Below are 12,788 nucleotides of genomic sequence, written 5' to 3' on the forward strand. Positions count from 1 at the left end.
ATAACATTACAAATTTAAATTATTTTTTGTTAATGCGCAGATGACTTTTGTAGTTTGAGAATTTGGGCTGTTGGAATGTTTTGAACCTTTGATAGTTGATTCATGTAGGGTAGGAAAACTCCCCTCAGTGTGTTGTGTTAATTGGTTGATATTGTTTCGATTGTTCGCAAATTTCTTTTACCGGCTAAATAAAATTTTCAATAAGACACTGGTGATAGATAAATGTAAAAAATAAAAAAATGGTATGTTTAGTTGTTTACACTGATATGTATTTAGTATTTGTATTTTATAGTTAAAATCTGGGTGGTAAACATCGTGTGCTTTCGCTGTATATAACCACTTTAAACATAAATTTAGTATTTGCGGGTTTAATTTGTTGTGTGCACATTGGCTAATAATCAAACAGTGGATATTCAGTTTGGATCTCACGCTGCTGTTTTGCGGTACTCGAGTTCAACCATACGTAGTATACGCATACTATCGTACGCGTAATACGCATACTATATAGTATACTGTATAAAAAACAGTTTTATTTCTGTCAGGTGATGGCTTATGCTTTAGAGTATAGTAATGTGCCACTTCAGGAAGGTGCTTGCTTATGCTCCTAAACATACTCACTTTAACATTCTTTATGATGGTATTGTTAATTTCATCATTTATATAGTTTTTAATAAATATGTGAGCTGAATGTATGCGTTTGCTAGAAATAACTTCTTGGAAAAAAACAAATTGTGTGAACTGATTTCACTGGTCACATGATCAAAACCTCGAAACTGATTGGCTGCCGGCCTGCATTTAGATACTCAAAACTAAACATTGTTGATTTTTTTGTGCTTTGGCGCTGAAACTGCCCGTCATGCCAAGAACACACATAGTACTGCTGTTTATACCCATTTCTTCAAAATGTTTATGTTTTGCACCCTAGTGCAAATCTGTTTTACCAATTTGAAGCCTCGACCAAGATAATTAGTAGAAATGTTTCTTTTATGATCCACTTCGAGTAAACCATCTTTATGCACTTCGAGTAAACTCTGCTTCGTTGTTTTAGTTTTTTACACTTCCATTTAACATAGAATTAGTAAATTTCAGCCACATTATACATAATAGGTTTTCAGTTTAATTCTCAGGTTTCAAATTTATTAAGCTATTAGCTTTTGAGTTATTATCAAAATACCAAAATCACTTAAAATGACAAATTAATTAAAGATGGCTGTTGACAAAACAATACTTTTCATTGACACACTGAGTGAAGTTGTCACCTCTTGGTAATGAAGGGCCAGAATAGAAATAAAAAGTTTTTCCTTTTCAACAACAAGAGTTTCGCGCAACAACTATTTATTTCTCTATTCATACAAAATATACAGACTTTATCGGACTCTGTGTACTGCAATCATTGTGTTTCTTCACTTACCTTTAATCATCACTTCTTTGGAAGAGTAAAAAAACTATTTACTCTAGTTGATTTCTGTTTTTCTGATTTCCGATTGTTTTCATTGAGTTCTACAAGCTTGAAGCTTCAAATTAACATTTCGTTACAAATAACTGTGCTATCTATAGTTAATTGAAAGTTGCTAATACTTTCTAGAATCAGGTGACTTGCTTGTATATACAAAATTAGACTTCAGAGCATTAAAGTATTGTGACAGTTTCTAAAATTGTACATGGCTATTCATCTAGACAGATTTTGCAGGTAAAAATGGTGTTAGTTTGATTTTTCAGCTGCGTACAATTTTTATATTAGAGTCAACACAAGTTTTTTTTGTATCAGCTAATTGAAAAAACTTTCACAAATGATTTAGAGTTTTGAAAAAAAAATTTAGATGATTCTTTCTTTCGGTTATGCATTGATGAAAACCATGTTCAAACATTGAAATACGTCAGGCAACAGCAGATTTTAAGTTGAGCAAAAAAATTACTTAAATTTTACTAAACAGGAGCCACTCTTAAACTTTATTAAAGATGATTGATTAACCAAAAGCTATTCCAGACATGAAAATGAGCATCGTATTGCAATAATAGAGCATTCTTAATTTAACTGTTTGCTGACAGCAATTCTTTTCGCTGCAAATGTGCACAAAAAGATGTGTGATTGTAAAAGAAACTTTGCTTCATCCCTTGCAGCATTTTGTTTTTTCATTTGACTCAACAGTTTATAAGATTTATCTTCAAACAAGGCAGCTCAATTGTATGCAACAAATCAGACCTTTAATAAAAACTATAATGGTATATGATGATATGATCTAAATTCGTACGAATATTCTGCTATGGCTACCACCAGCATAATCTGTAGCAATTATTTGTTGTCCCAAGTGTTGGTACATTAGAATATGGATGGTGACAGATGTATTTGAAGTTTATAAGATTTATCTTCAAACAAGGCAGCTCAATTGTATACCCCAAATCAAACCTTTAATAAAACTATAATGGTATATGATGATGTAATCTAAATTTGTACAAATATTCTGTTATGGCTACTACCAGCATAATCTGTAGCAATTATTTGGGGTCCCAAGTGTTGGTACATTAGATTATGGATGATGACAGATGTATTTGAAGACCTCAACGGAAGAATGAACAATGTCACATTTTCTCAAAATACTAGGTTTATTTTTCATTAGAAAGTTCTGGCCACGAAGTTTAGTCTATGTGACAAACTTTCAGCAAAAATGATCCAGGTCTAGAAATATCCCTTCTTAAAATAAACTACCTCTTTGCAAAACTGATCAATGTCTCAGTTTTAAGCTTTGTAGCTTTGTAATGACTATATCTTGTGTTTGAGCATTGTGAATAGATCATTCTTTCGTTGAAATCTTCATTTATTTTATCTAATGGTTTGGCAAAGACTCAAAAGCTCATAGTTGTTTTATGTTTACGCAGAAGTTATTTGTAACCTGGTAACATAAAAAAGATTAACAAAGACTAACTTCAACCATTATTTTTGTTTTTTCAAAGCAGAACAAAGTTTTTATAAAAATGTGAAGCACTAATGAGCTGATACCCTTCGCTGTCAAAAGCATTTATCAGATATATGTTAAAATTATTTGCTCGAAGACAAGTTCAGAGTCCATACTATATGCCAACGGCTGGAAGAAAGAGTTTCAAGTAGTAGGTAGTTAATTATTACTAGTGTTTTTAAATTGTGAAAGCTTCATTTGAAGTTGAAGATGATTGAATAATTGGTAGTTGATTTAATTGAAATTAAAAGAAATTTAGCTAGCTGTTGGTAGCTAAGTTTTCCAGTGTTCCATGGTCAGGATCACAGGTGCCTCATACAATCACAATGATTCCACCATGAGGTAATCCACAAGTTTGTCTCATCAACTAGATGAAAATGACAAAAATCTGCAAGTCATGTGAGTTTTATTACTCACAAATGTTTACTGAATGTTTCATGTTTGTAAAAGATGGAAACTTGCGAATGATACTCCAAAAGTTCTGTGCAAGCTATTTCATTTTAAACCTTTTTCACACATTTTAGTCGTTCTTACTTCAATTTGATGAAACAAGCGTGCACCGCTACGTCCAAAGGCATAAAATTCTTTTTAAGAAAGCAACCGCTTTAGCCTGTAACCTACTTATATGTTCATTGAAACACTTATCGATGGTACATGTAACTCAAAGTGGACACAATTCCAAATCGGCAGTAACCGCACAATGAAAACATAGTGTACATCATGTCATTGCTGGTAGGCAAAACTTGGGCACTGATGGATGCAAAACGTTATCTCAATTTGGCAGAAGGGGATTATTGACAGAGTGGGCTATGACAACCTAGGCAGAGAAGCCACCTTGCTGGGTGATATATGGATATATGGAGAGGACTATATGAACTCACTACAGAGCGAAGAAGGAGTGACAGCTAGCGAACACTAAACTGTATATTTAGGTAAAAATATTATACAGTGCACTTAAAAACCAATGAAAAAGACCGATTTAATTTATTTTCTGTTTGAATGAAACTAGTGGAATATTTTTTGATAGTTTGAATTGAAAGTCAAAATATTGAGTGCAACGCTGATGTTGCTTTTGGCATAAGAGTGGGTTGCATGGCTGACTTATTTCTTTAGCACCTCTGAAAACAAGATACATTAGTATATACACATCAACAATAAATTAGTGCTATGATAGAAACAATTTTTGTATGCCTTAACTAAAAAGGTTGTATATGACTCCAAAATAATTTATAGAAAAACTTTTATCTGTAGGTTAGAGATTTAATTTTTATTTATGTCAAACTGTTGAGATAATAAGGCATGATGCAATGCAAAGGCAGGTGCTTTGCTACTGGTTTAATTTCTGAAGTTACCTGGTGTACAAAGCTACTGTATATGCCCCTGATGCAAGCTATATTGGGTCATTATTATAACATGTAGCAACTTTTCAAATAGTAGGTCAATTATAAAAAATAGGAATAATTGTTTCCGTTACTGCTTTTACCTTGGGTCACCACTGTTAACCCAAACAGGTGGAGATGTCTTTTAAAGCTTGGGCCTCCTACCAGAGCCATGGGAGTTTGACCACTCGCCTCAAAATCTTAGCTGTTTCCAATTGTGCACTTTTCTGCTACTCCACTGTGTTCATTGATGCCAGTATTTAGACAAACTACATTTGATGTGCAGGTATTGCCCACTACGTTTCCATGACTCCCCTGATACACATTTGGGTCTGCTTGCAAGTTGAGTTACCTTGCAATCTCGTGTTTCAACGAACATCTGTAAAGTTCGATGCACATTTAACGCCAGCACTTGACCCCATAGGTCAAGTATTAACCTAATTAACTACTTTATAAATAGCTACACAGTATTTTCGCGATAAGCTTAGCAGCAATCGTTCGAAACATTGGTGCATTGAGACTGCTCAAATCGAAATAAAAATGTCTGGAGTGTGAAAATGTTTATAATGGAATTGCTAGCGATATTTTAATGCACATTATTTGCAAGTGCCGTTTCCATCATTTACAAGCATGATGGATTCGATACAGTTTTGTGATTCGCTAAACTTGCTTAGCTTGCGGATTTATGCCATTTGTATGATACGATTACCTTGTGTATCGGCTCGAATTTACGCATCATGAGTGTCAAGGAAACATAGTAATATAGTACTAGTACCCTGATAGTCCAGTGCCATGGAAACATAGTAATATAGTACTAGTACCCTGATAGTCCAGTGCCATGGGAACATAGTAATATAGTACTAGTACCCTGATAGTCCAGTGCCTTGGAAACATAGTAATATAGTACTAGTACCCTGATAGTCCAGTGCCTTGGAAACATAGTAATATAGTACTAGTACCCTGATAGTCCAGTGCTTTGGAAACATAGTAATATAGTACTAGTACCCTGATAGTCCAGTGCCATGGAAACATAGTAATATAGTACTAGTACCCTGATAGTCCAGTGCCATGGAAACATAGTAATATAGTACTAGTACCCTGATAGTCCAGTGCCTTGGAAACATAGTAATATAGTACTAGTACCCTGATAGTCCAGTGCTTTGGAAACATAGTAATATAGTACTAGTACCCTGATAGTCCAGTGCCATGGAAACATAGTAATATAGTACTAGTACCCTGATAGTCCAGTGCCATGGAAACATAGTAATATAGTACTAGTACCCTGATAGTCCAGTGCCATGGAAACATAGTAATATAGTACTAGTACCCTGATAGTCCAGTGCCATGGAAACATAGTAATATAGTACTAGTACCCTGATAGTCCAGTGCCTTGTGAGAGATCATCAGTTATAATAACTATCTGCACAATTATTTTAACAAACAGCCAGGCGGATGTTTTGTGTAAGTAAATATGTACGGAGTGATCTACCTGAATGTTGCTGGTTCAAATCGCGGATGATGTATACTTTTTCTAACATACGCACAGTTCTCGACAGATGGATAGACACAGTTTTTATTATAATAAGAATATAACTTTTTATTATTTATATTGGTTTTCTAAAACATATTACCATGAATACACGATTCAAGAAAGCTTATTGTAAATGTTGATGCAAGACAAGGAGAGCGTATTATTTGCAATCGTTATAATCCCTTTCTTACTTTGTCTTACCTTACCCTTCTTTTCTTGTCTGCTCTATAGAGGAAGGTTCAGGCCAAGTCGCTGACATCAGTGTTAACCAGCCTTTATAGAGTTTTATAAATGTAAACCAGGTGTAGTTCACAACCGGTTTACATCTATAAAACAAAACAGGTGTAGTTCACACTTTTGTAGAACTATCAAGGTGTGAACCAGCCTTGATAGTTGTCCTCTCTGCTATTATTCCTCAAACCATAAACCAAAGACAACCTCAAGGCAATGCGGATACTTTCAAAAAGATTGCAGCTGTCAACCTTTCTCGATAGTTAACCGAGCATCTATGACAGCCTGTGCAATGAGTACAGTTTCGACAACTCTATTGTATAATGATAATTCTATTGTATAACGATAACTATATTGTATAACTAGAAATTCCACTGTCATACAGCCCACGACCAAAGTGATATTGGAAAAAAATAAAGGGTACTGATGATTGAGAAATGCAATACTAGCAGTCAAATGGGACTGCAGTGCAATAGGATAACTGCAATGGTAGCTGTAATGTACTGGGTGTGGGTGTTATTATATACAACAAATAGCAATAATGAAAGGAAAAGATGATATGTTTATATCTCTCCCCCTGCAATAGGAGAAATGCAATATTGGCCAAGATTGGAAGTAAAATGCACTGATATTATTAGAATAACCAATATTATTAATATAGTAATAATATAAAACCGATACACAATTTTGTTTACATTTAAAAACGCCATAGTTTTTATAATCTCATAAGTATAATCTCATAATCTTAAAATCTCATAAGAATCGTTAGAAAAAAATATCATCGTCATTTCCTTTACTTACACTGCGTTGTACACCAGTTAGATTACCAAAGTACTCAAGAGTCTAAAATGTCAGCTACTTTGAAATTGGCAAAAAATGAAACGATTTCAATACTCTTACGTTAATTACAGAAACCTTCAAAAATGCTATAGACTGGTGAAATATGCACGTTATTTTTTCGTGAAATGCGCACGACTTTATCGTTCTATTCACTGTCGCTCGGCGTTTCAATTTCCGGTCTTAACTTTTATTAAACCAAGCTTTTCAAGCGTTTTGTGGCGATTTTCGTCAAAATTAATCTGTCTATTTGTGTATAATCTGATCAGATGGGTTAGTTTTAGGAATTTGCGGTAACCTTTCAAAGGCTTGGTAACATATTTAAATAGGTTTATATGCGTTTGTATCATTATTATACTTAAACAACTTGACTAAAAAATAGTTAAATTTGTTGATAGGATTTTGTTGCAAAGGTTTGGTGATGGCCATTAACGGATAATTTTTCGAGAGTTTTGTGCACATGTGCATTTATCATAAATCTCCCAATCAATGGCTTTGATCTTGTTTGGTCGTGGGATGATAACTCCATTGTATAATGATAACTCTTTTGTATAATGATAGCTTTATTGTATAATGATAACTCTATTGTATAATAATAACCCTATTGTATAATGACAACTCTATTGTATAATGATAACTCTATTGTGTAATGATAACTCTATTGTATAATAATAACTCTATTGTATACTGATGGCTATATTGTATATTGATAACCCTATTGTATAATGACAACTGTATTGTATAATGATAACTATATTGTATAATGATAACTCTATTGCATAATGATAACTCTATTGTATAATGATACCTCTATTGTATAATGATAACTATATTGTATAATGATAACTCTATTGTATAATGATAACTATATTGTATAATGATAACTCTATTGTATAATGATAACCCTATTGTGTAATGACAACTCTATTGTATAATGATAACTATATTGTATAATGGTAACTATATTGTATAATGATAACTCTATTGTGTAATGATAACTCTATTGTATAATGATAACTCTCTTGTATAATGATAACTCTATTGATAGCCATTGCCTATGTGGTGATGCTGATTGACCGTCACAGATATCTTGATCTATTTTTTATTTTATGACAGTTGCCGTATTCCAACTATTACTTCACTATTTATGCGACTGCATTGTAAAATGAGGGCTCTATGCCTTTTTGCTGATGTAAACCGAATGGGTTTGAGATAGGATGAACATTGTTATCACAGATAATCCCCAAAGTAGTGTCTGATTACCACTGACTTACACTAATGCTACAAATTTTTGAGCTTCGAAGTTGTGGTTTTGATCGTAGGAATGAGGAGGTTGAATTTACATGATACACAGGAGTGGTTGCACAACTCCCAATTATTCGTAGCTGACGTGTTTACGTGCTTTGAAGGAATTGTCGTACAGCTCCGCGTTTTCTACATTAGTCTGTTGCGTTTTACCTACAACGGGGCGTATAAATTATATCGCAGCTGGCACTCCTAGAACGCGTCCAAGGTCAAACGCCAATGTCAAAGTGTGTAAGAAATTTTTCTTTAAATTTCGGAGTTGAGATTTTTTTATTTTGAAAATAATATTTTTAAAACACATGCATTAAAAACAGAGATGCTGTAAGGATGTCACTAATGAAAACAATGAAAATCCAACCTCCGATCGCAAAGATTTGTGTAATAATACGAATATCGATGTTTACATGATACGCAGTACTTCGTTGTTGCTGCGATGTTTCTAAAAATACCCCCTTAAAACGGAGGTTTGAATCACTTCAAAAGTTTAAAGATTTTACGTTTTGAACCATTTAAATGCTACGAAGATGAAAAATACAACAAAACTTCCTAGCATGTAACGATAGTGATAAAGTGTAAACCAGCCTTCACAAACAACCCATATTATAACCACAAACTGAGACAATGACGTAATATAAACAAGTGCACGGAATTATGTAATACATACCAGCACTATCAGTAAACTGTATCTAGCTCCATCTCTCAAATCCTTTATCTAACAGTAATCTGACCACACAGCAATCTGATCACTGCCATCTCACAATTATCTATATTAAGTTTATTGCTGTGGAAAGGAATACGTTAGGTCACAGAAGTTAATAGAAACTGGCCCGAAATTAGCAATCAAGCGTAGTCAGTAATTGGTAGATTTACGAGAGAATTATATTATTATTTTAATGGCGGTATTAATCATCACTCAGGAATAACAAAAATAGTATTTATTTGTAATAATATTTGATAAACTCAGTAGCGAACAGCAATGAATAATTTTAATATTGATACCATTCACTATCATGGTTAAAAAGACTTACTACAACCATTCCCGCCTGCGTCAGTTTAAGAATATTTATCTAGGTAAAATCAGAGTAAAAATTGATAATGATGGTAAGTAATTCCAACAAATGACCTCTGAGGGGGACATAAGGACTCAAAAAGATTTATTTTTGGTAAGAAATATTGTTAAATAACTTGCGATGTGTATAGTAAAAGTTACTTGGGCTTTTGTTCGTGTGTTTTAATTCAAAAACCTTTGGTGCACTGCATACATAATAATTTAGTCGAGTGTTCATCGCTGCTGCCTCCACAGCAGTCACCTTCACTTCCGCTTGTCATTCTACTTCATCAATTATCAGTGTAAACTCTAGCTGAGGACTGATATTTTGAAGCATCAATTCTGACAAGTTGTACAGGGGAAAACAGTTTGTCAAGCGTAAACTTGATTTTTTCTGCATTGTGTCAGAAGTTAGGAATGCAGAAAATTAGCTGTAAGCCGAAATCTTCCTGTTCTGCCGGTCATTAAAAATGGCAGATTTATGTAAATAATAAAATTTGTTTTTATGCTTTCTGGAAAAGTTAAGACGGTTTCTAATCTGACAAGGCCTTCATTTGTATTGATGTTCAATATTTTTTATAGGCTGGGGATAGCCATATGACCTGCTTAGGAAGGCGGTGGCATTTTGGTCTAGAGCGCCTGAGCTGCAAAAAACATGTTGGAGGTTCAATTTCTGAAAAGGCCACTGATGGTGACAAAAATTACATCCAAATTTCAACAGCCTCCTGCAAATGGGCACATCTCCAGTCATTGAGGCTCCCTTGCCACTAGACTCAGACATGTTCAGCCAATAGCACAGAGCCATTGTTTGTATAACAATGCTCTTAAAAACACTCACAGCTTCTGCATGTAGTAAGCTAGGCGGACAACACACTTGATATTTGAGGGTTTGCTCCCATAGAGTTACCCTTTTAAAAATGAATTGCTCCAAATTAGAAAACTTTGACTTAGTAATGGTGTATGTAAGCTAGTGCATTTAATTGGTCAATTGTTGCTTATCGTTGACACAAATATTGGCAATGTTTAAAATATACAACTAGCTAAGCTTGCAGCGTCTTATTGCTATGTTCTCTTTGTGAGGCTGATGCGATTAGTGTTTAAACGGACTTGTGCGCCGTTGCGCCTTAACAGCAGGCGTTAGTTAGAAAATATGAGATGTTCTACCTAGAGGTCCTAGCAGTACACTTTTGTCTCAGCAACACACTTTTAAAATAGGTTCATTAGAAGCCTGGAAAAAGTTTAAAATGGAGTAGCTTTGGCAGCATTTTCTTGAGCATCATTCACAAGTGCTGTTTCCAACTCCCGCAAGCGTAAAACATTAGTAAAACATAGTAAGAATTAAACCATATTCGCTTGACTTGTGGGTTTTTGTTGCTTTCATTTTGCAGATGCAGCAAACATAAATATTAGCTGTGTTATGGAAACAGCAAATATCTGGAAAAGCAACATCTGGAAGCAACCAGTTGACATAATTGACTAACAAATGGGAAAACTTGAATATGAGAAAATAATCTACTGTAAAAGAAAGACAAAATGTTTTTAGTCTTAAAGTTTTTATATCCTACTACAGCCTGGGACGTCCTATTTTTTACATTCCAACATAGCCTGTGGACCTAATGTTTTTGTCCTAAAGATTTTATGTCCTACTATAGCCTGGGGCACTAGTTTTGATATTCCAACATAGCCTGTGGACCTAATTTTTTTGTCCCAAAGTTTTTACATCTTACTATAGCCTGTGGTGCTAGTTTTCGTATTCTAACATAGCCTGTGAACCTAAAGTTTTTGTACCTTGAAATAGCCTGGGGTTAAAGTTTCTATATCTTACAAAAATGACATAATTATCTGTCTTATTATGAATACTGAGTCAGCATTTCATCTGAACTGGTTTGTAGCAGAGCTCATACCTGCCACTAACTGCCTACATAAAAATTGGCATGTTTAGTACGTGAAACATTAAATAATAATATCTTGTCCCTTGATATCTTGTCCCTTGATATCTGGTCCCTTGGTCTCATTCTACGTCACAAACTCTAGATGCCAACGTTCTTTCGTTTGATAATAAAAGTTTAATATGATCTCATCCGAAGCTTGACAGACGATTATTTTCAGAATTGTTATTTAATATAAGGCCTGATAGTACTCAACACGTTTTATGATTGCGGCAAGTAATATTGGTTATGGCAGCAACTGCGGGACCAATAGAAGTTAGTGAAATAGAAATTAATTAAACTTAAGGATATAGATCTATTTTGCCAAAGCCAATTTTATTCCAAATAGTTCTGTCACATCTATATTACCATACAAGCCAATCTAAATAGTTAGATTGGCTTGTATGGTAAAACAATGTTATTTGAGATTATCTGCTCTTGCGGTGAAAAAAACTGTGAATACTACAATTTGTTTCACGACCTAAATTCCTAAAATGACTCCTTAGCTAATACAATAGCTAACCTTTCTAAGCAAAAACTTTTGTATTACCTGTGCAACGCCGGACATTTGTCTAGTTCATTGCTAATTACTAAAAACTGGTTTCAATGTACACCAAAGCACCTGTGGCAGGATCAGCGGGCTATCAACAGTGAAATGGGAGCCTAAACGCCGAATACCGCTGGTAGTTGCCATCGGTCAACGCAAGAGTTCAGTGCTGTTCAATTTTTACAAGGAGTCGCAGGCAAAACCTTCCCAAAATGCACTGTATAGGGGAAGGTCAGCACAGGCATTTTATGTAATATTCAGCAACTCAGTATTATGTGAAAATAAGCCGCTAAGCCTAGCGTCACACGTGTTTTGGGAGATTACCGCTAAGGTCTCGCATTTGATATGGGAACCACACTCAAGTTTCCATACGATGATAAACTAGCGACAAACTCCGATATGCTGCCGTAATTTCATTGTGGAAACAGCGGTGTTGATCTTATTCGATCGTGATTAGAGTGTTGTTGGTCGGAAGCAAAACACCTGTGCTATGTGTCATCTTTGTGCCATAGAGATGGTCTTAGCGATCAATGACGACGCACTTGTACGTGCTCATAGGTATTGCTTGACCTTGACATAAGGCGTTGTGCAGCCATTGCTCTGCTATAGCGCCCCATAGAAACAAGTTTTGCTTGTCGAGCAAGAGTAGCACTTTGGCATTGGGGCCTCCAGGTGTCACTACCATATCTCTGTATGAAAATGTAGTGTTAAGCCTAAAGAGTGGTCATATGGCGACTGATCAAGTCTTTTTCCATTTATTTTGATTGGAAGAAGCTGTCAAGAGGGCGTAAGTATAAAGACATTCGACCAAATAACTTCATGCTTTATTTGGTTTAGTCATGTGCAACTCAATGTCCCGCTTCATTGAAAAACTTATTATTAGTGAGCTCAAGATTTGTTGTATTCAATCTCAAAGATTAGACTTATTCGAAATTCAGAACACAACAAATTAAATCACATGACTAAAAATCAAGAAATATTTAGAACATGAACAATTTTCTAAGTTTATGTCTGTGGCAAAACCTTTG

This window comes from Watersipora subatra, chromosome 6, assembly GCF_963576615.1.
Source record: "Watersipora subatra chromosome 6, tzWatSuba1.1, whole genome shotgun sequence".
Classification (NCBI taxonomy): Eukaryota; Metazoa; Bryozoa; class Gymnolaemata; order Cheilostomatida; family Watersiporidae; genus Watersipora; species Watersipora subatra.